Below are 26,476 nucleotides of genomic sequence, written 5' to 3'. Positions count from 1 at the left end.
TGTGGGCGAGGCAGATCAAGGCCCCTGCGGTGAGGGAGGGAAGAAGGCTGGGGCAAGGCCAGGCACAGGCATGGGACAGAGCCACAAGTGGTTTGTCCAGGGACCAGGGGTGTGTACCCCCCAGATCTGTGTGGGGCAGGGCGGGCCGCAGCTGCGGGCTGGGGCCGGGGCTGGGGCGGGTGCAGGAGAGGCTTGGCTCATTGGGGAGATGTAGGAAGCAGGGCAGCTCCTGCCACTGTGCGCAGCTCATCTGGTGCTTGTCTGGTTGCTCCTGCCGCTGCTCCCACCACTTGTCCGGTAGGGCATGGGGGAAGGGGTGTATGCCCCCAGATCTGCTGGTCCAGGAATATCCAGTCTGCCCCGTCCTGCCCTGCGCAGATCTAGGGGCACATACCTCCCCCCCCCCATTGGATTGGTGTATTGGTACATCTCTAGTTATAATCTCTATTCCATGATGATATATTTGAGCTTTAACATATATAAAGATAGCTTTAATTTAAGATAAGTTTATTTTCTGAAAAAGCATCTTAACAAAAAAAAATACAATGAAATAAAAAAATCTGATTTAAATATTAAAAAATCCGTTTTTTAATTAAAAAATAAATGGTTGATTTTTATCTACCCTAACTATCTCCTTGCTGTGTATTGTTAAAGGTATGGAGCAGTCTAGAATTAAGCAGGATGATTTAAGTGACATGGGACTAGACTGGGATTCAGGAGTTATAGCTTCACTTCTTGTTAGCTACAAGGTACTTTGCATGCTCATGTGTAGGTCACTTAGTTTGCCTTGTGTTAAACTAAAGTGTCGTCTTGAGAAGTTCTTGTCTGAAGTCCAACATAACTTTTGAAGTATAGGAGAAAAAATTATGTTTGTCCCCAAGCATAATATTTCGTTGCCTTTAGAAGACTATTTTATGCAAAATACAAAAATAAAAATTTAGTTTTTGTACATTAGAGAGAGGATGAGTGTTGATTTAATAAGAACTGAGGGAAATTTAATTTGTAATAGTTATACTTGTTATAGATGTATTATAGAAAATATTTGTGTGTTTTGGTTTTTTTGCGGGGGTGGTTTGGGGTTTTTTTGAAAAAGCAGCTTGGGCTGTCATCATTTCCTTTCATTTTTTCTTAATCTTTAGAATATATTTTAACCACTAGTATTGGATATAAACTTTTTAGTAACCTCCTTTTATGAGAAAACTGTGGGTCATATCTCCAAAACTGTACAAAAATGTGGAGCTCTGGCAGTTACACTGTATGGTTTTCTTATAGTAATTAAAACACAGATGGAGCTCATTTCTTTCCTAAGTGTGTGATTGGCAGAAACTCTGTGGTCAACATTACTCTGTACTGAACACAGGCACCATCTGTCTTCAGTCTGCTTACATAGGGTGGTCTCAGTAGAATTTTTGTGATTATCTTGAGCTAATTTTAACCTCCCTATTCACACACAAAATATCCATCCCTATTTGTAGCACATCAAAGATAGAAGGGAAGCTAGATGTTTCAGGGTTACAGTAGCAACAAAGGAGGCAGTTATTAAAGGGACAGAAACAACAGGGAAAACCTTTATCTGAAACCTGTTTTCTACTATTGCTACAAGTGACACTAAATGTTACTATACTGTGAATCAGTAGTGGAGGAAAATAATTTATATTTTGGGAGGTTAGAGCAGACTGATTCATGAAGGTTTGGAAAGCCATTCTTTTTTGGGGTGCTGGCATCTTGTTCTGTATAACTCAAACCCCGTCCATACAAAAAGTTGCCCATGATTTTTAACTTACTGGTTGTAAACCAGTTGAGTTAGGCAAGTGAAACATCCATGAAAGCTTCTTGAAGGGTTGGTTTAATTTATTTTAAATATTTTCTTTACCTGATTTTGAAGTGACTTGAGCTAAATTGATGCAACTTTCTTTTGTAGACAAAGCATTATCATTAATAAAAAGACATGTTCTGTAGCTTTGCTTAACAAGATTACCTTAAAAGATGGGAAGTGATTTGAGAAATAATGCGATGATGTCTCTTGTAGTTTACAGACTAAAACAGTAGATCTGAGAGGTGAGAAATTTTTCTTTTAAAAAATTATAGATGAACTGTGAAATGTAATTTTACATTTAAAAAGTAACTATACTGTTGCTGATTTAAATCCCCAAAATGGAGGACACTGCCTATAGCCATAGCCTTAAAAAGTGCTTATATTAACTCCCCCTCCCTCCCATGTTTGACTTCAGCTGGCAGCAGTTTACAAACAATCGTTATCTTTACAAGGAGAAAAAGGATTCATTTAACTACCTAAAGTTAAACTAACTTGAGTTAGGGCAAGTGGAAGTTAATTCTTAGTAAAGACAAGGCAGGAGTTAGCTGATCAAGCTAAAGAATACCTTACTATAACAGCTCTCTCCAGTTTTAAGGAATATCCAACTGTTTTCAACTTGAATGAGAAGTTTTTCTTTTTGGTGAAAGCCATTTAATCATTACAATTAAGAGTCGATCGCTCCTTGCTTGAAGTAAACATGAATAGTTCACGTTTCCCTCAGATCTGTTGTTTCAGGCTGTTGTCAGTCTCTAAGGGTGGAAGCAATAGTTGCCTGATATGTTTGCCTCCATAAAATTTTTTAGGAGAGCACAAATGGTGAACAAATAGACATCCCTACCCTTTCTTGTGTCACATCAGAGCAAGATCAGTGGCATCATAAAAAGGTAGTGACAGATTTTGCTGCTTCATTGTGGCATATATCTGTTAGCTCTTTAGGAAAGTACAGACATCCTAAGCAGTCCGTGCTCTTCGCTCACCCTGGGCAGGGACTCCTGGGAATTTGAAGGCCCCTCCGGCCACTGGAGCACATGAGCAGCTTTCCCTGCTTTACACTAGAGGCACCCCAGGGAAGCTTTGGGTGCCTTTAGATAAGCAGTGAAGTCAAGTTTCCCTGCCCATGATCTCCAGGGGCAATCTTTTTAAGTGTGAAAACCCTGTGTGGGTCCCAGAGTGGAGGCATGAGACCTGGGGAATCCCCAGGAAAGGTGGAGCTTTCCCCTACTCAGGGATGGAAGGAGCCTGGGTGAGCTGGGAAAGCCCCACTTTCCCCATTTACTCTGATCCACTCTTGGGATCTCTAGGTATGTGTTTGGGTTAGCAGGGAAAGTGGGACTTTCCTCACTCAGAAAGGGTATAGAAGAACTAGAGAAGGTAAGGAGATGGGCAACAAGGATAATTAATGGTATGCAGGGGCTTCCATATGAGGACAGACTAAAGAGGCTTGGCTTGATCAGTTTAGAAAACATGTTTGAGTGGGAACACGAGGATTTACAAAAATCCTAAATGGCGATGTAAAAGTAACTAGGGATTTATTATTCACTAATCTCTCATTATACAAGAATTAGGGTCCTAAAATTAAACTAATGGGTAGTAAGTTTAAAACTAACCAAAGAAAGTTCTTTTTTACCCAGCGTGCAGTTGAGGTGTGGAACTTCTTGCCACTGCGTGTTGTAGAAGCTGATGGTTTAGCCAGATTTAAAAAGAGATTGGACAGATTCTTGGAGGAAAGGTCCATCAGTAGCTGTTTAGCATGGGAGTTAGTTACAGATACAGCCTCTGAATCAGAACTTCCTAGACCCTAAATGCTGGAGGCTGCAAGTGAGAGAGATGCAGTAGAAAAAATCCTGGTCATACCAACTTCTCTCTTCCTGTCTACCCTCTGCCACTGTGTGACACAGGATACTGGACAATAGGGATGTATGGTCAGACTCGGTAAATGACGATTCTTACATTCTTATATTCACTTATCCAAAACAGCCTTTGGAGATCACCTCTGTCCTTATCTCGCACCATCAAGAGATGTGTTTGTTTCACATCAGCTGTGCTGTGATGCATCATGGCACAGCTGATCTGCTTTTTTTGCTGATGTCTACTTCTGGCCTAACAGAAGTTGTTGTGTTGTTCTCAAACCAGCTCCCATTTTTAAGGTTTTCTTCATAAGCACGGAGGCTAAAGTATGTTTGTTTTTGTTAACTTAAAAGAGAATTATATTGTAAAAGCAGACTGACTCATCCTCACTAGGATTTTACCTTGCGTTGAGTTAACTTGAATACTGCAGTTTGTGTTATGAACACATTTTTGACTAATGAAGACTCATTTTACACTGTTTAGTACATAATCGGTGATTAATCCTGCCTACGCACTACCAGGTTTATAGTGCTGTATTGCACAACACTGTGGGAGTTCACACATACCCTGTTTATCACTATGTAGCAGAAAAGGAGTATCTCTTTGCAGAGCCAGGTAGCAGTAAGTTACGATGGTGGAGAAAATGTCTTTTTTTCCTACAACCTGCTCCAATTGTTGTATATCGATCCATCTTTGCTATACTGCCTATTTTGTATCTTATTTATATTTTATATTAAACATGCAAATGGTTTTATATTTACTATGCTATGCTGTAAATCAAGGCTGTCCAACACCTAAGTGGCCAGGGCCTGCATACTCCTCAGATCACACTAGTAGCAGGTACACCAGTGCGGGAGAGGTATGGGCCTGCAGCACGCTTCACTGCATGTTTGGATGCCCCCACTGCTGCACCATGTGTCCAGGTGATCCTCCCTCCCTCCCCTGCTGCTTTGTCCCCTTCACTGTTGCTTTTTGCACCCCTGTGTTACACCATACACCACTGGCCTCGCCACATGTCCTGACTCATCCTTAGCTTATCAGCCTCTAGCTTCCATGCAGCACCACACCATTGAGGCACCCAGGGCTGTAGGTTGCCCAGCATTGTAGGTTGCCCTGTGCTGCTCTGCCTACAGGGAAAGCTGGAGGGCAGAGGAACCTGGAGCCTCCAGCCAGAGCCATCTCTAGGGATGTTTGGGGCCCGGAGCACATCAGCCCGTGTGGGGCTGGGGGTGGCAAGCGGCCGGAAAGTGTGTGGTGCATGGCGGCCATGGCAGGGCCTGTACGACATTGTCTGCAGAGCCCTGCAAAGCATGGGGCCCGAGGCAGTCACCCTGATTTGCCCCTACTAGGGATGGTCCCGCCTTCAGGTGCTGCTGCAGCTGAAGCTGTGGAGGAGAGGAGCAGCTGTGTGGGAGCCTAAGGGCTGCAATTTAAAACTTGCAGGCTGCACGTGGCCCACAGGCTACCAGTTGGATAGCCCTGCTTTAAATATTTAAAAAAAATTATAAAATAGCCTAGCTAGAATAAAGATTATGCATGCTGCAACTCAGATTTTCTTAGATTATGAGTTTAAAAAATGATAGGTTGCAAAAATGCATGTGTACTTCAACTCATTGGTGGAGAAAAATAACATCTCTAGATGGGTGGTGTCAGGCCAACCTAGAAAGGAGGGCTTTAAACTAGGTTCCGAGGGGGAAGGTGATCGAAATCCTCCAGCAGCAGAGCACACAGTCCAGAGGTGAAAGGACAGGAAGAATCAACTCTGGGAAGGGGCCAGAGAGCTATAGGACTGCAACAAGTGGTGCAAAAGGGAAATGAGTAGGTCAAAATCCAAAATATGTTCAATGCATGTATATAAATTTGAGAAGTATGGGGAATAAACAAGATGAGCTGGAAGCTGCAGCCTGTGAAAAGAAGTATGATCTGATTGGCATCACAGAGGCCTGGTGGGACAGTTCTTATGACTTGAATGTCAAAGTTGAGGGTTGCATGCTGTTTCAGGACAGGGTTCAGGAGGAAGAAGACAGCAAAGCAAAATGCATGTGGGTCAAGATGAAAGTGGAAGATGCAGCACCAATATCACAGTGGGGATATATTATAGGCCACCAAATCAGGAAAAGGAAGTAGATGAGTCATAGGTGACGAATATATTCAAAAGCTATGGGATGGTATGGATGAGGTACTTCAGTTTTCCAGCCGTCTGCTGGAAGAACAGTACAGCCAAACATAAAATGTCAAGCTGATTCCTAACTTGTGTGGAGGACAACATTTTGTTTCAGAAAGTAGAGGATACAACTAGGGGATCATCTGTCTTGGAGCTTGTCCTGAACAATAGGGAAGAACTGGTGGAGGATATGAAGGTGATGGACAACTTGTGAAGAAGCAATCATGATATGATAGAATTCCAAATCATGAGACGGGGAAAGCATGTGGTCAACAAAGTTAGGATGCTGAATTTCACAAAGGAAGATTAATTGGACTCATAGACTTAATAAGCACAGTGTCGTGGAAGGATAGACTGAAGGATAAAGGAGGGCTGAGAGCTTCTAAAGGGCAGTATTGGAAGCTCAACAAGATACTGTCCTGACATGATGAAAACACAAGAAGAATGGCAAGAGACCAATGCGGCTCCATTAGGAGCTTTTAAAATGCCTCGAATGCAAAAGGAAAGCATACAGGCAATGGAAGAATGGGCAGGTCACCAAGGAAGCGTACCAGGAAATAGCAAGAACCTGCACGGACAAAATCAGGAAGGCTAAGATAAAGAACAAGCTGCACCTGGCAAAATATGTTAAGAGAGAACAAGAAAAGGTTCTGTAAGTATGTTGGCCAGAAAAGAAGGACCTAGGAAGCTGTTGGTCTTCTGTTAACAAGCCAGGGGATACTCCTAACAGAAGATGCAAAGAAAACAGAACTGCTTAACAGCTGCTTTGCCTCAGTCTTCACAAAAAAATTAAGCTGTGGCCAGATACCTAGTAAGGGTTATCTGGATAAAGAAGGGGGCAAGCTGAGGGATGAGATAATGAAAGCTCTCTGACCCTCTCTTTTGGGTCTGAATGAATTCAAACCAGCAGGGCTGGATACACTTCATCCCAGAGTACTGAAGGAACTGGCACAGGAGATCTTAGAGCCCTTGATAATGATCTTCATGAAGTTATGGATATATGGGCCAGGTACCAGAGGACTGGAAAAGGGTCAAAATAGTGCCCTTCTTTAAAAAAAGGCAAAAAGGAGGACACCTTGATATGTCCAGCATTTCCTGAGGAAGGCCATTTGCAATCATCAGAAGGAGCAAAGTCTGTGTTCACAAGCAAAAAAAAATAGCGTCAAACTTGATCTCCTTTGACTAAGTAACTACTGGAGTGGATAAAGGGAACGCTGTGAATTAGTGTATCTGGACTTCAGCAAGGCCTTTGACAGGGTCCAGCACAACCTTCTCATAAACAAATTGGAGAATTGTGGGCTAGACAAAACTATTATAAGGTGGATGGATAGATGCTTGGTCAAGAGCTGCAAGGAAAGAGTAATTATTAATGGGTCCATGTCAAAATGCCAGGAGGTTTTGAGTGGAGTCCCACATGGGTCTGTCTAGAGCCCGATGCTGTTCATCGCCTTTATTAATAATTTGGGTGCTGGCTGTGGCAGGGCACCTTGGGTGCCTGCCACTTTAAGGGCAGAAAACAGGCAGCAGCCAGGTGCCTGATGAGGGCAGCCATTTTGGACCCAGGTATATAAGCTGGGCTGCAGTTTGCTGCAGGAGGAAGGAGGTAACTTCAGGCTGAGAGGCTACTCTGCCATAGTCGGGTGGTAAGGGCAGAGGCTATGGGGTAGAGGTGACCCCTTGTCCTGGGTAAGATGTAAAACTGCACCCTGCTGGGGAAGGGTGGTGATGCAGTGAGCCCCCAGGAAATGCCAGGCCAGTTAGCTCCCTGGTGAAAGGCGGGTCAGGGTGCCTTATAACCCCAGCCCCACATCCCTGGTGGTGTTCAGATGAGCAGGGGGAGCCCAGGGCTCGTTAAGTTTGCTCTGGCCATAGGCTGGAGAAGTAACACCAGAATAACATCTGTGAGGCATGGGACCTGTGGAGGGGAGGTTGGAGCATGTATTAGGCCCTTATCAGCAGGGCAGGTAATGAGTAGCCTTCTGCCTTAGTAACAACTCATATTTTTCCATCAAGGTGTGGCAGGTAAGTGAAGCGGGTGATTACCCCAGGAGCAAGGCAGCTGGCGGAGATCTGAAGAAGAGGCCACCCTGTTACACTGGCATAGAAAGCTTCTTGAGCAAGGTTGCAGATTACATGAGACTGGGAAGGACTGAACATGTTGGAGGATGGGAGAGCAATTCAGAAGTATCTTGACATTGGAAAGCTGGGTCTGAAGCTAACAGGATGAGGTCCAGTGCAGACAAGTGCAAGGTGCTACACTTCAGATGGAATAATGACAAACACAAATATAAAATGGTTGACACCTGGCTGAATGGCAGTGCTACGGAAAAGGATTTGGAAATCTTAGTAGATCATGAACTCGATATGAGTCTGCAGGGTGGTTCAGTTGCCAAAAGGTGAATGCAGTTTTGGGATGCATGGATAGAAGCATTAGGTGCCAGATACGGGAGATGACAGTGCCTTTCTAATCAGGACTGGTTAGGTGTCATCTGGAGTATTGTGTGGAGTTCTGGGTTCCACATTTTAAAAGGGACATAGAGAAGTTAAGGTCCAGAGACAGGCAACAAAGATGACCCAAGGACTTGGAAAGCAAATCGTGAAGAAAAAACGCTTCAGAGGGCGTACGATAGCAGTCTTCAAATAGTTGAAGGGCTACGATAAAGAAGAGGGAAAGCACCGTTTTTCGCTTGATGCAGAGAGGAGGATATGGGCCAATGGCCTGAAGTTGCAGCAAAGCAAGTTTAAATTAGACTTCTGGAAAACTTCTTCACTGCTAGAATAATGAGGCAGTGGAAAAGACTGCTCAGTAAAGTTGTGGATTCTCCATCATTTGAGGTCTTCAAGAAGAAATTGTACAGACACTGATGAGGGATGATCTAGGTGTAGCTATGCCCATGTTCTATACCTATGGGTATTTCCCATGCTTCTGGGCTTAGTTGGGTTTGCTCCCCCTGCTTTTTTCTTAAATGCCATGGTGTTTTTAAGCCTTCCTCAGAGGCATTGGGTGTTAGCTACAGCCAAAGCTGGGTGCTTCGACTGAAGTGTGCCAATGCTCAACTTGGGACCAAGGCCTGAGGTTCCAGGCTAGAGGGTGTTGCCCCTCCATTCAGGGTCACACCAGTCGTCATACTTGGGGCCCGGAAGGAATTTTAGCTCATGGTCAGACCGGGTGGGGGGGTGGGGAAGGGGAGTTTGCCTTCCTCTCTCGCTGGGGGTCGTGGCATAGCTTTAGCATATCTTGACAACATTTCATAGAAGCAGGACATTGGCTGCTGTGGTTGCGCCCTGCTTTACCTTTTGGCAGTTTAAGGTGTTATGTCTGTGTTGTGTCAGGGTTGACAGTAGTCTTATGTACAGCTTGGATCATAATTGTATAAAATGGTTTGGATAGGGATGATCCTGCCTCAAGCAGGGGGTTGGAATAGATGATCTTTGGAGGTCCCTTCCAGCCCTACTCCTCTGTTTCTATGGGTGGGAAGACACTGGACAGCCAAATTACCTGATCTTATGTGGTTATATGTAAAACAGTACTTTCCATTAATCAAATCCTTTATTCATGTCATTTGTGTAACCACTAATACATTTTACCTTTGCGAACGTGGGTGAAGAGTAGATTTGACATTAAAAAAAAAAAAAAAAAAAGCACTGGAATCAGAGGAGTCCTGGAAATCACCTTTGAGTGGCTCTACTTTCTTGGATCTGAACAACTGGAGGATAATTGGGGTTTGTCAGATCTTAAGGATTCTTTCAAATATGAGACAGTATGTGGTCACTAGCAGCCCTACAACAGTAACGTGGTTTGAGATGTTATCATATTAACAGTTACGTAATCTTCTGCACAGATTTGAAAAAAATACTTTTATACCAAGTCAGGTATGTTGTGTTTTGTTTGTCTGCAACTTTCTAGTCCACAGAAATAATGAAGCAAAGTCAATAGCAGGAATGACTGAGGATTTAAAAAGCAAAAAGTAGCTTCATGAAAGGAAAAGTACCTTTCAGTTGTCTGCAAGAGAAGCATGGAAGTTATACATAGGCTGCTAGTGTTTTAGGTTCTCATAGCCATGAAGATCTTCTGAATGTCTGTAGGACATGAGGAGTGAACACTTCATAAAATGAACTACTTACAGCTGGAGTTGCATTTACCTTAATTACATATAAATTAGTTTATTCTGGTGAATCACAGTAACAGCTTGTCAGTCACCTCTGGCTGCTACATAATCTGACTTTGGAGATGGACATCTCTTGCACGCCTAACACAGAAGAACATGATCTGTATTTTGGCTAAATGGAAGCAACACCTTAAAAGAATGTGAGCAATTTAATATATTTTATGAATTAAGATGTTCTTATAGGAGGGTCATGTGGGAGCACAGTTGAAATTCAGCAGTTCTATTACTATTTAAAATAGACTTATTTATAGAACTTGTTTAAAGTCATCTGACTATGGAATGATATAATGTGGGAAAATCCAAGTCTCTAGAAAGCAAAAAACTATATTTTAATCTATTCTGAGTCTTACAAGTGAGATCTTTATCCGAGCTGCTGTGGCTGCCTTACTGGAAAATATATTTGGGATTCATGCAAAATGGTTGGTTCTTCTCTCTGTCTTTTTAAAAGTCAGTCTCCATTTTTTTGGACTGATAACAGGGTTAGCAGTATGTATAAAAATCATACTTGTCTTGAGATGGTCTAGCTAGTAATCGCATGTGTTTCAGAAAGTTTCACAAAATGATTGTGACACTCACAAAATGATTGAAAGGGAAGTTGAGATTATCTGCTAGTTAAGTTTAATATGTTCAGGGAAGTGCATTTAGCTAAATGGATTTACTTGCACTGCACAACCTACAATCTGCTAAAATGTTTCTTTTTGTGTATCCTGTTCAGTGAAATTTTAGCTCTTATTTTTAGTCAATTTAATGGGATGGTGCTCTAAAAGAAGCACTGAGTTGAATAAAGAGCAGAGTCTTCTGTGGTCTGACACGGCTCTGAAAAATATCTGGTGGGCAATGTTCAGGGTGGCGTTACTTGTCTACTACATCAGTTGTGTTGATGGCCACTCAAAATAATTTTGTCTACTCAATGAAGTGACTGAGTGGGAAACTAAGGTTGATATGACATTTTTTTAGAGGAATATAAATGTGCTTTGTATTCTCATCACTCATGTTTATGTTTATCGATGACTGAAATAATTTGTAATCTGATGCTACTACACGGTTTATAGGCTCCTGGCAGTTTACCACAATACAGTCCTGGGTGCTGTGAAGACTGTACTCACTTCTGTGTGCTTCTAAATTGACAGTTTTTCCACTTCCTTCCAATTTATTCCTAGAACTTGTTATGGGGTATTTCAACTAGTATGCAACACAGACTTTTCATATCAAGCATTTTCTAAATTTAAATCTTGCCTTGGAAGGTAAGGTAGTAATTCTCTCCATTGATTTATAAGGTGTTTTGGAGGGCAAGGAGAAATAACTGTATAGTGCCAAAAGAAATCTGATCAATAAATATTTGTTTGTGCATTTGAGGCCGTCTAAATTTAGTCAGGCTGTCCTTTAAATGTCCTGTGCTATTTGTATTTAGCACTTAGAATTGGAAGAGAGTAAGGGAAAGTGTATACTGGTAGTTATACTTAACTCTTCTAATGTTTACAAACAATGAATCAATTAGATAAACTCAACAGAAGTTCATAGGCATATGTGTTGTGATGGTTCCTATAGTATCTTAGCAATTATCCCATTACTCTTCTATGTGAAGAACCCTTAGAATAAAGATGGATGGGCAGGTTCTGGTTATACCGCAACCAAATAAGCTTTATTTGGGCCATATCATAGTTAACCTCTTAGGTTATTTTCTTTTAAGGAATGGCCAAACTGTAAGTCAGTATGGTCTAATTAAAGGCAAGTGTACTGGAAAAAATAAAGCTACATGCAATTTGAGTAATCTTCCTGCAACACAGTTAGATGAAGCCTTGGACATTATAGTTTTTTAAAATATAATTCTTGATTTATTTACTCTCTCTTTAAATGCATATAATATTAAAGTTATGGCATATATTCAAACCCAGTAGAGTCTTTTAAAGCTGAAACCCGTTTCTTAGATGGGTCGGGGTATGAGCTCTGCACTATACTGAAGACGTTACTTCCTCAAGTACTGTATTCTGAAATGCTGATACAATGCAAAGACTGTGCCAGGTGGACTGTATCTGTCATGAACAAGTGTAGTTTTAAATAATTAAAGAACTTTTTGTATGGTAGATTAGTGGTAAAAGAAGACTAGAAATGTGTTTTCAGTAGGGATTTGTGGATTATGAGTCCCTGCTGCATTGGGAGTTATTACAATAATCCATGAGTGTAATAGGGTAGGTCAGCATTATGTTTGAAGTCCTAATTCTCAAAAGAATGGGTGTCAATGGCATCAATAATTTTATTTCTATTTCACAAATATTTTACATATTATCAAGCAACAGACTAACATAGACTTGTGTCCAGTATTCTTGAGTTTGAACTATGATGTCCTTTTCCAGGACATTGGAAGTTTCCAATTTACTGTAGCTGTCTTTTATAATGGACTAAAGATGGCTCTTCTCACCTATTCCCCAGAATTCCCGTGTGTCATGCAAGGTTGGTGACTCAGCACAGTGAAGGCTGTGCTTCTAGAAATCAACTGATCTGCTTGCAAAGCCTTTAGCTTTTCTGTGCTAGAGGAGTAATGTGTGGATCACTGCAGCAGGGAGTGAGAATGAATCCAGCATTATGCTGCTACTCTTATCTCTTGATGTTCTCACCTGCATTGTTCTTGATCGCTCCAGGGCTTTCAGTCTCTCTGGAATAGTTTGATGCCCCAAGATTTTGTGAGCATTGTAAACAGTGTTGTCTTGTCATTACTAATTTTTAATAAAATGAAGTGGGTAGGAAAAAGAATCAGTCAACCAAATAAGGCCATCAACTTTTACTAATCATGGAATGAGCCCATTAAACCAGCTCTTTGGAAAATACCTAAAAATCAACTACAGACTTCAATAAAACATTGTTAAAGGAATGCCCATTTTCCTGGAATGTCGTAGGCACTTAAGGATTTGGATATTTTTACTTCAGTGTGTCTACACAAGTTAATCTGATTTGTCAATTCCTGTTTTTGTATAATCAATTACAACAAACCTTTTAAATCAAAATCTTTGTAATCTTTAGTCTTTCATAGCAACTGAAACATTGTAAAAACTAACTGACCTTGTGTCATGTTTAAAAAGGAAAACAAATATCAGTGTGCAAAATCTGAAATGATATGCATGTGGAACTAAATCAAAATATGGCCCATGGGCTGGATCTGGCCTGCCAAGCGATTCCGTCCAGCCTGCGCCGGGTTCCTCAGCCCCACCTGGCCCAGGAGCAGGGCCCAGCCTGGGCTGTGTTGCATGTGGCCAGTCCAGCTGCCCCCAGATGCAGAGGTACAGCCTGGCACAGCCCCCCTTATTCCTGTGTGTGGCCCTTGGGCATGCCAGGAGCTGTAATCCATGGGACTGGGATGGGGGCAGTGCTGTGGCTGGACTCAGCTTCCCCAGATCCCACTGCTGGTCCCACCACTGCTGCCCAGGAGCAAGTGCATGCCCCACTGCTGCTGCCTGGGCATCCTGGGTCTGTCTGCCCTGCACCCACCATCACAGGTGCCAGATGGAGTGGATGGGTGTGGTCTCCATGTAGACCAGCCTGGGACCCCCACAGGCACTGTGTGCTTGGCCAGGCAGATGGGATGGGATCGCAGGCAGGCAGGGAGTGGGACAGGCCGGTGGGGGTGTGCATGAGGCCAAGGCCCAGGACAGACCTGCGATCCACTCCCCACTCATCCTTGTGATGGGCGCTTGTTCCCTGACCTGTGGTTCCTTGCAGGACCAGTGCCCATTGCAGGGATGTGCAGGGAGCAGATTGCAGTTTTGCCCTGGGCCTTGGGCCCCATGCTGTCCTCACTCTGTGATCCCACTCCCACCCACTCCTCCTGCTCTCAGATGCCGGTCTCTGCCCACCCGCATCCCCATCCTGTCCACTTTCCCGAGAGCATCCTGCCCTCAGGGGTCCCAGGCTGGTTTCCATGGAGACACAACCTGCCTGCTTGCTCCAACTGGTGCCCTCAGCCTTTGATGTGGGGCAGATGGGTCCAGGACCGGCTATGACAAATTGGCCTGCCCCTGGGCTACCTGTCTCCCTGTCCCTTCCCCACCACCACCACAATGGGTGGTGGAAATGGTTGTGAGAGGGCCACCAAGGTTGGGTCAGCACCCCCTTTCACTGCCTCCCCCAACTCCAGCCCTCAAGAGTTCACCAAAGCTCCTTCAGTGGTCCTTCAGCCAAAATAATTGCTCACCCCTGACTAAATTGACCTAAAATCTTTAATCTTTGACATTTTTCTATGGTACTCAAGACACACAATTTTAAAATCTGTACACTTTTTCAACTTTGCATAGATGTGTGAGATCTTCTGGGGATTAGCTTCAATAAATTAGTTTTTGAGCAAGAAGCTTCTTACATGGAGATTAGAAAGTAGGAATAATTTTTATACTGTAGAATAGTTTTGACAGTTTAGAACTAGAGAGGGGTAAAAGTTGATTTAAGTAGATAAAAATAGATTCATAGGGTTTTTTGGTATTTAACTAGCGTCTCTTTGGAAACTTTGAATTTGTAACTTTTTAAAATGTTTATTCATTGAACAAAAGACTATGTTATTCAAATTAATAGTGATGGCTTTTTTGAAAAAATGTGCAATACCCCTATTTTTTCATAATGTCAGCATGAATGGTAAATCTTCTACCTTCTGTGGCAGGGGATAGGAATTTACGGCCCTGGAGCTCGATCCAACCCTGGGGGAATGTGCAGAATACAGCTCCGTCAAGTTTACCCATCCCTTCCACAGCCCTCCGAACTGCTCTCTTGCTGCAAAATGGCTAAATATCTGTAGTGCGGGTCAGTGCAGGCAGCTTGGGCACACAGGTTGACAGTAGAGGAGTGAAATTTGCAGCCCATGGCAACGAAAAATTGCTGATCCCCGATCTACAGGAACTATACTCCAGTAAATCTTTTTCCCTGTTATTAAAAAACACCTGCAATGTGCTTGTAAATCAAGCTTAAAGTGTTTTTAAAATCACTTTTATTTTTAAAAGTTTTGCATATGTGTTAATCTGAAATTGGAATATATTCCGAGGTTTTGTTTGTTTTTTAATTACCAAAAAGTCCCAACACTCTAAAAGCCAACTTCCCCAAACTTTTCAAAAAAGTTAAATGAATTCAGGAATTGCTTTTGCTGTTGTATCCTGGATTAGTTGCATCTTTTAGTCACATTTTAAAATAGCAGTAAGAAAAATAAACATAATATGAAAATAATTCCATTTTTCATAATTGAATATGTAGAGACGAAACTCTTTTCCCACTATGGATTTACATATTAATGTTCTTCAAAATGGAAGTCAATAGAGTTAGTAACACATGTAATTATCAGTAAGATAATTTTATCTTTTTAAAATTGAAAATCATTTTGAGATTTCAGTTTTGAAATGGTCAGATACACATGCATGTATATCATTTCATGGTGATTCCAGAGCTTGGCCCATGGTTCGTTTTGCAAGTGCTTATGCACATGAGCAGCTTTTTCTTGCTTTGGTAGTCCTGCTGAGTTCCTCAGACTCACGAGCAGGAATCATATTGCTGGTTTATCCCCTTGAACTATATTCCCAAAAACTGTTCAGCCTCCAACATGCTAATTCTGTTGCCTGATGTGACTTCAATTAAGGGTTTTTAGCTGTACTGCAATCTACCAGTTTCCAGTTTGGAAATTTGTACACAAGACCTCAAACTAGCTGAAATAATTTTGATATACTGTTTTGTACCTGGTAGTTGTTTCTATATCAAACCTTTAATCTTTGCTTCCCCTTCCCTTTGTTAACCAGTGACAAGACGCGACAGAATTGTTATAGTATTCCCATTTTGTAGTTAAGAGTCTATGGGCATATTTTTGTCTTTGGGGAACTAGTGAATCAGGCTCTCCCCTGCCCTGCATCAATTTAAACCATTCTCAGATTGAAAGGGCACCTGACTGTTGACCATAGGCAGAAGTTTTCCTTGTCATCTGTGACAAGCCTGGGAGCAGGGTGGAACTCATTGTCCTTTTTCCCTCCCATGAGCATCTAGGTCACATCACCAGAAAATGTTCTCTCTTTGAAATCTTCAGCAGTCTCAGGCAAGACATGTTTTGACCATAGAGTGAGTCAGTACCGTGTTGTTCTAAAAATGTTTTGCGTATCTATCAAAATTGATTTTTATTCATGAGCTTAAATAACTCAGGACTGGAAACATTAATAAGCTTAATAACTGCTCACATCACATCAATTTAATTTAAATTTTTAAAAGATGCATTAAGTTGGCCCAATAAAAATATACAAGGAAAAAGAGCTATGTAAACCTATTTCTCTTCAATAACTGAAAAAAAACCTAGTACTTCTCTGCTTTGGAGGCTGGTTCAGTTAAAACTGTTTTAAAGTAACATGAAAAATTTAGATAGTTATTTTAAAAATATTTACATACTTTGTAAAATGTAGCCAACTTTTAAACATTTTTCTTCTGAAATTTTGTCTTTTGCAATAAAAATGTGAGCTGTTCTGCTTACATAAACTTGAATTAAAAAAAAAATAATTTTGAAAGAAAATAGTTCAGCTCTTAACTATATAGGACTACATTGTTTTGAGTACACATATATGGCTGGTTTCAATACATATAGCTGGGTCGTGAATATAGTAAAAAAGAAACAACCCTTATATTAGAAGAATATTATTAAGATTGTGAAATAATTTTCACTCAAATTTAGGAAGTGCCAGAATCAGCTTTGCCTGCTTAATCCTTATTCATCATCTTATCATATATTAGCCAATTGCCCAGCAAGAATGGAGTGACAGAGCACTGCCACTGCCTCCTAGGAGTGGTGAAAGGGGGGGAGCTTGCCTTGCTGTTTCCTCCACCCCCCTCCACCATCACCCTGTACCGCTTCTGCCTCCAGTGCCGCTGGCTGCACCCCTCCCGCTCTGTCTCCTCCATCTTGGCTGCCCCTGAGGAGCAGGATTGAGGTGGGGAGCTGCAAGGCCTCATCCCCCTGCTTCATCCCCTCCGTCCTCGCTGTCATTGGTTCACTAACCAATCAGAGTGCTCCAAGAGCATTACAGACAGACAGACAGATGGACCAAGCCCTTTATTATATACAAATTATAATGACCCAATCTCTCAATGTTTTTTTTTTCATAGGTGAATACTACCCTTTAGACCTGGGTTCTGTGCCTGCCTCTGCCACAGGTTTCCTTTGTGATGGCAGAAAAATCATCTAAACTAGATATTTTAGAAGTAGTACCTTATTGTGATTTGTCTGTTCCTCAATTTCTGGGTGCCTGACATGAGATTGGTCTGATATTCAGAAATATTAAGTGCTCATAGCTTCAGTGAAAGTCAGTGGGAGCTGTGCTTTGAACATAATGAAATTCTTTGTAATGTTAAGCCTTATGAGAAATTGGGGCCCATGAGCTTCAAAAATAATGAGCGTTTTGAACTTTCTGTGTCTCTGTGTTTTGTCTATAAAATGGCATGATAATGCCTGTTTACTTCACAGGGATTTTGTGGCATCTGTAAAGTATGTAGATGATGTAGTGAGAAGGCCATAGAAAAGCCTGTGAGGAAAATGTTAATTTTCTTCAGAGCAGCTTTAAAGCAGTGAATAAGGCATGTGGCCATACATTGCGCCGCGAGGAGAAAACAAAGTATTGCACGAAGTGAGTTTTGTCCAGCCTGCATGCAGAATGCAGCCAGAATCTCATGGGAAATTTCAAATGTGATGATGGAATTAAACACTATCTTTTAATACAGGCACACAAGGGGCCAATATAAATTTACATAGGTAACTTTAATTCTGGCAGCGTTAATTTTTGAGTACTCAATTTTTAAAGTTTCAGTAATGCACTTTTTAATGTAGGTTGTATATAAACCTATACTTGTGTTTTTTCTCTCTCTCTCTCTCATATCATTTTACACTTTCTATTGGAAGAGTGCATTTAATTTCAAATAAGCTTAGCATACCTCCTATTTGACCCAGTTAGACTCTTTCTGCTCCTCCTTTTCAAACAGAATAGGTGGGAATAGGTTCCTGAGGCTGCCCCATCCCCCTTGCTTCTCAATGCTCAAGCAGGAATCCCTCCCACCATTCCCATCTCCCACAGCACAGACCCCAGTCCCACAGACCCTAGCCATGTAGTATGCTAGCTAATGCTGAGAGGTGTCTGTGTGTGTCCCCAATTTCACTGGGACAGGCAAACAGAACAGTGAATGTTTAGGGCTTTTTGGAGCTAATAAGCAGGTCAGCTTGTAAGTTGTGTAAGAAGAGTTTGAACTAATGGAGAGAAGAGGCTATTGTTTAGTTGATGGGGTGATAAACACTATTATCAGCCCCCTTCAGCCTTGCTTGCTGGTCAGTTTGCTGCAGACAGTATAAAGAAGCAGGGAGGGAGATTGAAAAGCTCCATATCATCAACAGATGCATGCACTACACACCCCACCCTTGCCTCAGAGTGCTAGCAGGAGGCCTCCCACCTCTTGATCAGCGATTAGGGAAAAGCCTGGGTTGGTGCAGGCACACTTTAATCAAAGCATCCTGTCAGGGCTTGGCCAGCCCCCCACCCCTCAGCTCAGCATCAGGCAAGAGAAGGGAGGGCTGCTTTAGCTCCCCCCAGCTTCTAGCCTGAGTCACTGCAGGCATGTGCCTAAATTTCCTCAATCCAGAGAGAATGTCTGTCTGGTTACAAGCCAGTTCAGCCTAGCCAGTTTAGACTAACCTGCAAAGACTGAATCAATTCAGGCTCAGGCTTTTTGAATGTCTGTCCCTAGCCCAGAGCAGAAAATCAGAGTGGAGCTGTCCAGCTTCTGAGTGTTTTGGAGCTGTATGCCATGCGAGCCTCCTTTGGCTCCCTTACACCTGAGTATATGGAAAGTGCAACCCTTCCTTCCCCTATGCAGGAAGTGGGTTCCTTGGGTCTTTGTCAGCCCCTCTCCCTGGCCCTAGGGTGGGGTCAGGAAAGCAGAACCTGGAGGAGGCAGGGGGAGTCAGGAGACCCTGGCAGCAGCAAGACTAGAAATGGTGGGAGAAGTGGCAGCCAGACTTGTTACCAGATTTGCCCATTACTTTGGGGTGTGCTCATTTATTAGGGATAGTTTCTAGGGTCTTGGTGATTCTGTCAATGTGCTGCTTGCGTCACTATACGGAGCTGTATCTCTCCCTTCTGCAAGCCCTCACCCCCAGTAGAGCTATCTTGCAGGACTCAGTTTCAATGGGACTGGGTTCCTCCAGTCACCAAATCAGTCATACACACAAACACACACAGATTAACGTGACACGCCTGACCCGGCCCAGTTGATCAGCATGGACAGGCTGACACCCTCATATGCCAAGAGTCAGTTCATCAGAGCAACAATAAACTGCAGTCAGACACAAGCACACAGGTAAACAGAATCCCTCTGAATCCAGGTGGGTGTCCAGCTGACACCCTCATGGGCCAGCATTCAGTTCATAAGGGCACTTCTGAATCAAACTGGGTCAATCAGCCTGTACAAGCTGATCCCCTTATGTGTTTCAAACTCAGCACATCCCAGTCTTTGGCCTCTTGATGAGCAGACCCCACAATATTTTTGGGCTTCACAGGGATCTTTAGCTTAGGTAAAAGAAGCATTGCTGCAGAGTACGGGAGGAAAGGGAAGCAGAGAAGGAAAAATATACCCAGTTACTACCAGTTTGACTATAAAAGTTATTTATTGCTAAGCATATGAAATATATAATGGTACTAGTAGTAATAGATATGCAAAAGAAAAACAAACACAAACAATTACAGTACTACCCTGGTTTCACTAAGTATTTGGGGAAACTTAGCTCAAGCTTAACTAATACAGTTCAGGTTCAGAAGTTTATGCCTAGAGAGAGAGAGAGCGCTGGGATCTCACCAGTCCAAGGTACTCAGGCTGCAAAGCTGACAGGCACAGTCCGTAGCACCACAATTCTTGAAGAGAGATGATCTGTTCTTCCAGCGTCCCAAGAACGACAGGGGGTGGTGTCAGCACAGGAATTTCCTTCTTTCTTCTTTCTGAAGCGCCTCTCTCTTCTTCTTCTTTCTTCTTTTCTCTTTCTCTCAAGCACCCACACTTTTTACAGATTTTTATACCCTCAGTTCAGCTGCTTCGAAGCATCCTTAATTGTGTAAATCATTGTCTTTTCTATTGACAAGGGGTTATCTGGTTTGGAACATCTCAAGAAACTGATTGATAATCAGGAAACACTTAAGATTAGGGAGTAACCAAATACTTGGGAGCCAGCTTGAAATTCCAATGGATGGCAGATATCCTGATGGGATATCTCATGGTTTCTTCAGAAACAATATATAGCTTGCAGCATCAGGATTTTGGATTTTTACTTGTTGTGCACAAGCCTCAGCTTAGCATGACTTTTCCAGATTTTACTATAGTCTTTTAACAGACTTAAGATAATTATTGGGGTGCTCATAACCTTTTGTGGAGAGGACTCACACCAGTCGTCTCGGGAAAAGTATGACAACACCTGTGATTAAGGCTCCAACGGGCTGGACGCTATGATGAACCCTTAACCATTGTATCAAATGTTGCCCATACCCCCTCTGACTCGGTCTCTTGCCTCAGCATTCCCTAACCCGGCAACCGAGTTTTAGACAATCAAGTTTAAATAGGCCTCCCATAGTGGGACCAGGGAATGTACGGCCCAAGATGCCTATTAAACTTAGAGGGGGGTGTATGTGTGTCTGGGGGGAGGGGGAAAGTCCTTAGTAAATCCAGATTAGAACTGGTCTGATAAATGCTGAGCTGGGTGTGTGTGAACGTGGGTTGATTAACATTTGGAGTACAGATTCCCCATCATGCAGCGCTCCCCTGCTTCTTTGGTCCCAGAATTCACTGCAGTCTCTGCTTCAGGCTTTCTGTTCTCCATCTCTCGTGTAAATGAATGGTCATCTGGTTCCATCTCGGATGCAAATGAGACCTAGGGCAGTTGTTTCACTCTTGTCACCCTTATCTGGAGGGTCTTAGGTGTGTCTCTCACTGCATCTTAATCGGTTTCATTTAGGTGGGGGGGCGGGGTGAGTTGGACAGACTGCATCCTGTGCCAGAGTTGCCCAAGAACGCGGAGCTGAGGCGTAACAGACTGGAGCCCAGAGCTAGGTGTTACCTCCTCACGGGCCAACAATTGGACAGCCATACTCCAGAGCATGTCCTACCCACATGCTCCAGATTGTATACACCCTATCTATAAATGTGGAAGCAGAGCTGTTGTGAGGGTTTTGTGTGAAGTTGCTACTGATGCTTTGGTCTCCGTCATACTCAAAAGTAGCTTCTGGGGGTCCTCCCAGAACAGTTTCACACATATTTCCAGCTTTGGCACCTGTGATAAAAGTGAGCAAATGGGATGTGCTTGGGATTTCTTAAGGTTATGGTGAAGACATGCCTTACCTGGAGTGCAGTTATGACCAACTAATGTTTTTTCCACCTTGACACTAATTCTCAGTAGCATATTCCTAAGAAGAACATAATTAAATTGATATAAGTTAACTTTTAACATTGCTGTGTCTGATTGGACTGAAACTATAGGGCTCAGTTTACAGAGTGCTTTGGCCTTTCCAATTCCCATACAAGCTAGATGGGCATCTTGTCCTCATTCAGTGTTTGCAAAGTACTGTTTTTCAGATGTAAAGAAGTCTCATTCTAGAAACTTAACTCTGGTTCTAGGTAGTGTGGGGTTTGCACCCTGTCCTCTTTATGATAGTCCTTATTTGAATAGCAGATGTCTTAAAAGTTGGATATGTATCAGGCCACTAATATATTAAACCATCTTCCACACCTTTAGCCTTTATGCCCTGCTCTCTGGCATCTGACTCTTTCCTTCCAACTGTCTAATAGGATAAAATATAAAGATTGTGGAACTAATCCATAGTCTACTGAAGCCAATGAAACATTTCATTAGATACTGATTCAGGCCTTTTATTTTGTATCTTTGGCATTTAGGAAGAAGCTTAACTTCAGGAGGACTGTAAAGGAAGACATCAGTAGCATTACAAAACCATGTAGAGATAGGTTCTCTATCTATTAATATGGCTGACTTGTAAGAGACTGAATATGGCTGTTGAAAGCGCAAGCTGTAACAAGGCTTCTGTCATTGGTGGTAAGGATAAGAATTATATAAAAAGGGCATACAAGTTGCAAGGAGCAGAGTTTATATACAGCCATGAAGGGAATGGTAAGAAGCTTAAGTGATGTGGTAAAGAAGGGGAAGGATTAAAAGAGGAGAGTGAAGTGGTCAGATAGTCCAGCCACCAAGATAATCCTAGTAATTGTATTTTGAATGGGCATCAGGAGGTGGTGATGTGGGGGATGGATGAGACCAATAATGAGGAATTAATTTGCAGCTACTCAAATGGTAAATATATGCTTGTAGAGTGGATTTATCCAGTCAGTAGTCATTTATCGTACACTGCTCTTTAAGTGTAGCAATCATAGTTGGGGAAGATTTTAGAAGCAGAAGCACTAAGGTAAAATGAAGAAAAAATAGATTTGTCATTTTAACATTGCTTTCCTTATTACTAAATTTGTTAGCCCAAGTTGGAAAAGAAATTCCCTGCAGAATTTCAGTTATGACAGTGCTTTTTTTTAAAGTGCATTTGGCTGATGATATCAGATAATCAAATTATTTGGCTCATACTTTAAGATGTACTTGAAGATTGATGTTTTAATAAAAGGAAATGAAAAAGGGGGAATCTTTGGACAGTATACTGTGATAAGTCTAATGAAGCTGTGATTTGGAGAAGGGGATTGGTAATGGGGGTGGAAGCAAAGATATATGGTTAAAGGCATATCTCAGTTCTCATCCTGCTGTGTGATTTGTGTAAGTCCCTTGCCTAATCTGAACTTCATTTTATCAGTCTGGAAAACTAAGATATGTTCCCTTGCATTATGGGATCCTTCATGGGCTTAATTTAAAAAATATATATACTGTGCATGTATAGAATAGAATTATTTTGTTCTGCTTTTTACGGCATTCTGTAATTCTGGCTGAATAAAACATGTTACTGTTTGAGCTGGGAACTAGGTAAATCGTAGATTTCCCAGATCTTCCAGTGATATAGACCATTAGAATCATTTAGTTAAAAGCTATATTATGAGGTATATGCACACAGATGCCAAATTAAGGTTACACGGATATATTATAATTATTCAGTGTTTGACTTCAGGATCTTAATGTTGAGCTGTGTTTCAATATTAATATCAGTGCTTGTTAGGTCACGATGATTTTTTTTTCTTTACTGTTAAACACTCAATAGAAAAATTTTATTTCTGCTTATACTTCTGAAGAATGCTTGTCTGTCAGTATTATTATACTACAATACTTAAGATTTTTTCAAAGTAGTTCAAGGCAAGACTGGAGTGAGTGTGTGTGTGTGTGTGTGTTTTGCATTGTTGTTCCAAGTACATGTTCAGGGACATCTTGTAATCTCAACAAGGCTTTTTATTATGTTTCTAAGACCTTAATTTTTAAGAGAGATTAGCAGGTAGATCTCAAGTATAGTAAAGGTGCTGAATTTAGTGTCACTGTATCGCAGAAAAGTTGGAGTTTCCCATTTTATTCTTTAGTGTGATATTCCAGCAAAAAATCTCCTGCATCTGTGCTGAAGATTACCCATATGTATTTTGTCTCCTATGACAACAGAGACTAAAAGACTGACAATGTTTGCATGTATCATTCTGGTGTAATTTATTACAATAGAAAAGAAAAGTAAATGTTAACAACTGAGCAATAGTGATAGGTTAGAATTAGTGATAGGAATAGTCTGTTCTTATTTCTATAGTACTGAAGCCATCCTACTTTGGTACTCTTATTATTGGCAAAAGACAATAAAACGTATCAAGGAAAAAACAGAAAATGTGAAGAGTAGACTATGTGGGGGAAAGGTAAAATGGACAAACCAAGACTTCTAATAAAATTTTATTGTAGCATATAAGCCAGAGTAGTAAAGCTTTTAACTGCAGGCTATTTTTAATATAATCTTGGAGACTGAATTGAGTACAAAAAACTATACTGGAAAAATTTCAGGTGTTGATTCATAATTTAAGCTGACCTTAAAATAAACATCTGTTAAGTACTCTTATACTTACTTTTGCTTTTGGTCCAATACTGGAGAAACTGTTGATGATCAACTCACTTCCATGGAGAATTAATTATGACAACTGGATCACTTGGGACATTTTTCCCCCTCCCTCTCCTTTACTCCCACCCCTATCCTGGTCCATCTGCTTTTCTCTAGCAGCTGCTATTTAACAAACACCATTCACAATGGAGTGCTGATGCAGATCAGTTGTTATGATGCTTCACTATGGAAAATGTTTTGTAGTGACAAGGTGATATATAAATTGAGGCTGTTAAACAAAAATGGCATTTTTGTTTAAGGTCCCTTCACAGAATGGAAATAATCACCTGACAAGTAGAGTAGGATAAAAAGAAATCAAGTTTTGGAAAGCATTGCAAGCAATAGAAAATATATTAAAAACATCCTGTAAAATTACTTGGACAATATTTTCATAGTATAGTTGGACATCTGGATACCATAGTATTGTATTAAAGCAGTATATTGCAAAGCTTTAATACCAAATACATTAATACTTAGTTAAGTACTTTAATTAATACTTTAATTAATGTGATGGTCTTTACTAGGAATTCTTTATTTGATATTAGTCACACAGTCAGTTGTCAATTCTAGGCCTTTGCTTTCAGTCGCTTTGTTTTTTTGTGTTTGTTTTTTGTTTGCTCTTACCCGAAGTGTTCTGAAACATTAAAAAGCTTGACCCTTTTGTACAGTAACTTATGGGAGGCAAAGCAGAAATAAAATGAAAACAAAACAAAGCATGCATCTTCAAAGAAGTTGATAATCACAATTTCTGTTTTAAGTGATAGCTTTATATGGTTTTAGTACAGTACATTACTACTTCTGTTCCATTTGGTCATGTAAATTCCATGTGTATTTTGTACAAGATGTTATTAAAAGTTATTGTAAAACATTCAAAATATAGATGGTCCAAAAATAAATAATATCCCAGCTGCAATGTCACAAAAGTCTTATGCTAACACCATTTGCAATCAAGCGCGGCTGTTAAGATGTATGCGTTGCAAGTGCCTATACAAATATGTACTCAAAAGATGATGAACTAAAACTGAGTTGATTATTTTAGTGTTAATACAGAGGCAGCTGGATGAAACTTCATGTTGCATGTTTGCGGGAAGTCAGGCTGCATGATCTAACAGCTTTTTTTGGCCTCACCCTACAAATTTGTTTGCTGGATTAATTTTGTTTCGTAAATTCTAGTCTCCACAGCTGAAGTAGACTTGTATGACATTAGACTTAGGAAAAATAGTTCACTGAACATACTGTCTTCATCTTGTAGTGCAGAAAGCCCATTATTGTTCTGAACAATTTATATTGTAAAAATTAAATATTTATTGTTGGTATTAATCATTTTATAGGCACCATAAACTTGCATGTGTATTAGAACTGTTTACATTAGTTAAGATGAAAGATTAATAGATTCTTTAAGTTCACTTTAGAACATGCTGTATATAAAATTGTGGACTTAACTCTTCAAGTAAAACAATCTATCCTGATTTCCAGAACTGTAGTTGGTAGTGAAGTATAGCAGAAACTGTTGAAGTAGAGACTGTTAACTATGCCCTTTTGAGAGCTGGTTTGATGGTGTGAACCTGTGTCAACCATGGACTAAAATGAACCATTAACTTTTCTTTTGTGACCTTGCCAAATCTTTAACTGCGTGAAAGTTTTTTGGTACCCTGTAAACAGCTAGGTCTTATGGGAGGTTTGTTGTTGTTGTTTACATTATTAAAAGAAAACATATTCTAACATCTCTTATCTATTCAAAGCTAGACTAGCTCATTGTGCTTTGAGTCAATGGAGGTAGACATCTGCTGGAGAGTAGATCTTTAAAATGCACACTAATATTTAGGCCTCATACATACAGTTTCTTCTGGGAGAGTCACTGCTCTCCCAGGTGAAATCGCAAGTGTATAGATGTTCAGGCTTTTTACTTTCAGAGTAAAAATGGCCACTGTAGAAGAAACAGTTTAGGAATAACCATGGTTAAACAAGTCTCATGAGAGTTTCTTCTGGGAGAGTGAATGTCTCTACATACCATTAGTTATGGTTTATATGCAGTTCTCCATTAGCAATTAACTTTTGGGTGTGGGCCCCTGAGGCCATTTATCTTTACGCCCTTATTTTCTGTAGCAATTTTGTTACTAGGGATAAGTCTGGTTTTATAGTTTTAGAAATGCTCAGTGAAAATTTTGTGCACAAAGTAACAAATAAGCTTTGGGTACTGCTAAAAATTCAAGGAAATTGCGGATCTCAGAGAACCTCAGATACAATGTAATCTGGTAAACATTCCAGTTGTAGCAGCTGGCTTGAAAATATAAGCTTTCAGAATTAAAGGAATTTACACAACTCTTAAGTTTTAGCATTAGAGGCCTTGTAAAATTGGACCCGAGCCACAGTTTTAGAA

General features: G+C 41.1%; 1 protein-coding gene across 11 annotated transcripts in view; it reads left to right on the top strand.

Moving 5' to 3' along the window:
- Nucleotides 1–26,476, top strand: part of PAM (peptidylglycine alpha-amidating monooxygenase) — a 272,458-nt gene that overhangs the window by 55,582 nt on the left and 190,400 nt on the right. For 9 of the 11 annotated variants that reach the window (XM_059724982.1, XM_059724979.1, XM_059724976.1 and 6 more), the window contains exon 2: nucleotides 21,920–22,076. The exons of the other annotated variants lie outside the window; for them this stretch is intronic. The gene's annotated coding sequence lies outside the window, so the exon portion shown is untranslated. The remainder of the gene's footprint in view (nucleotides 1–21,919; nucleotides 22,077–26,476) is intronic. 11 annotated transcript variants of the gene reach the window in all.

The sequence above is a fragment of the Alligator mississippiensis genome, chromosome 3 (genome assembly GCF_030867095.1).
Source record: "Alligator mississippiensis isolate rAllMis1 chromosome 3, rAllMis1, whole genome shotgun sequence".
NCBI classification, from domain to species: domain Eukaryota; kingdom Metazoa; phylum Chordata; order Crocodylia; family Alligatoridae; genus Alligator; species Alligator mississippiensis.
Note: the sequence above shows the minus strand (reverse complement) of the source record. Positions and strands in the feature narration are given on the sequence as shown.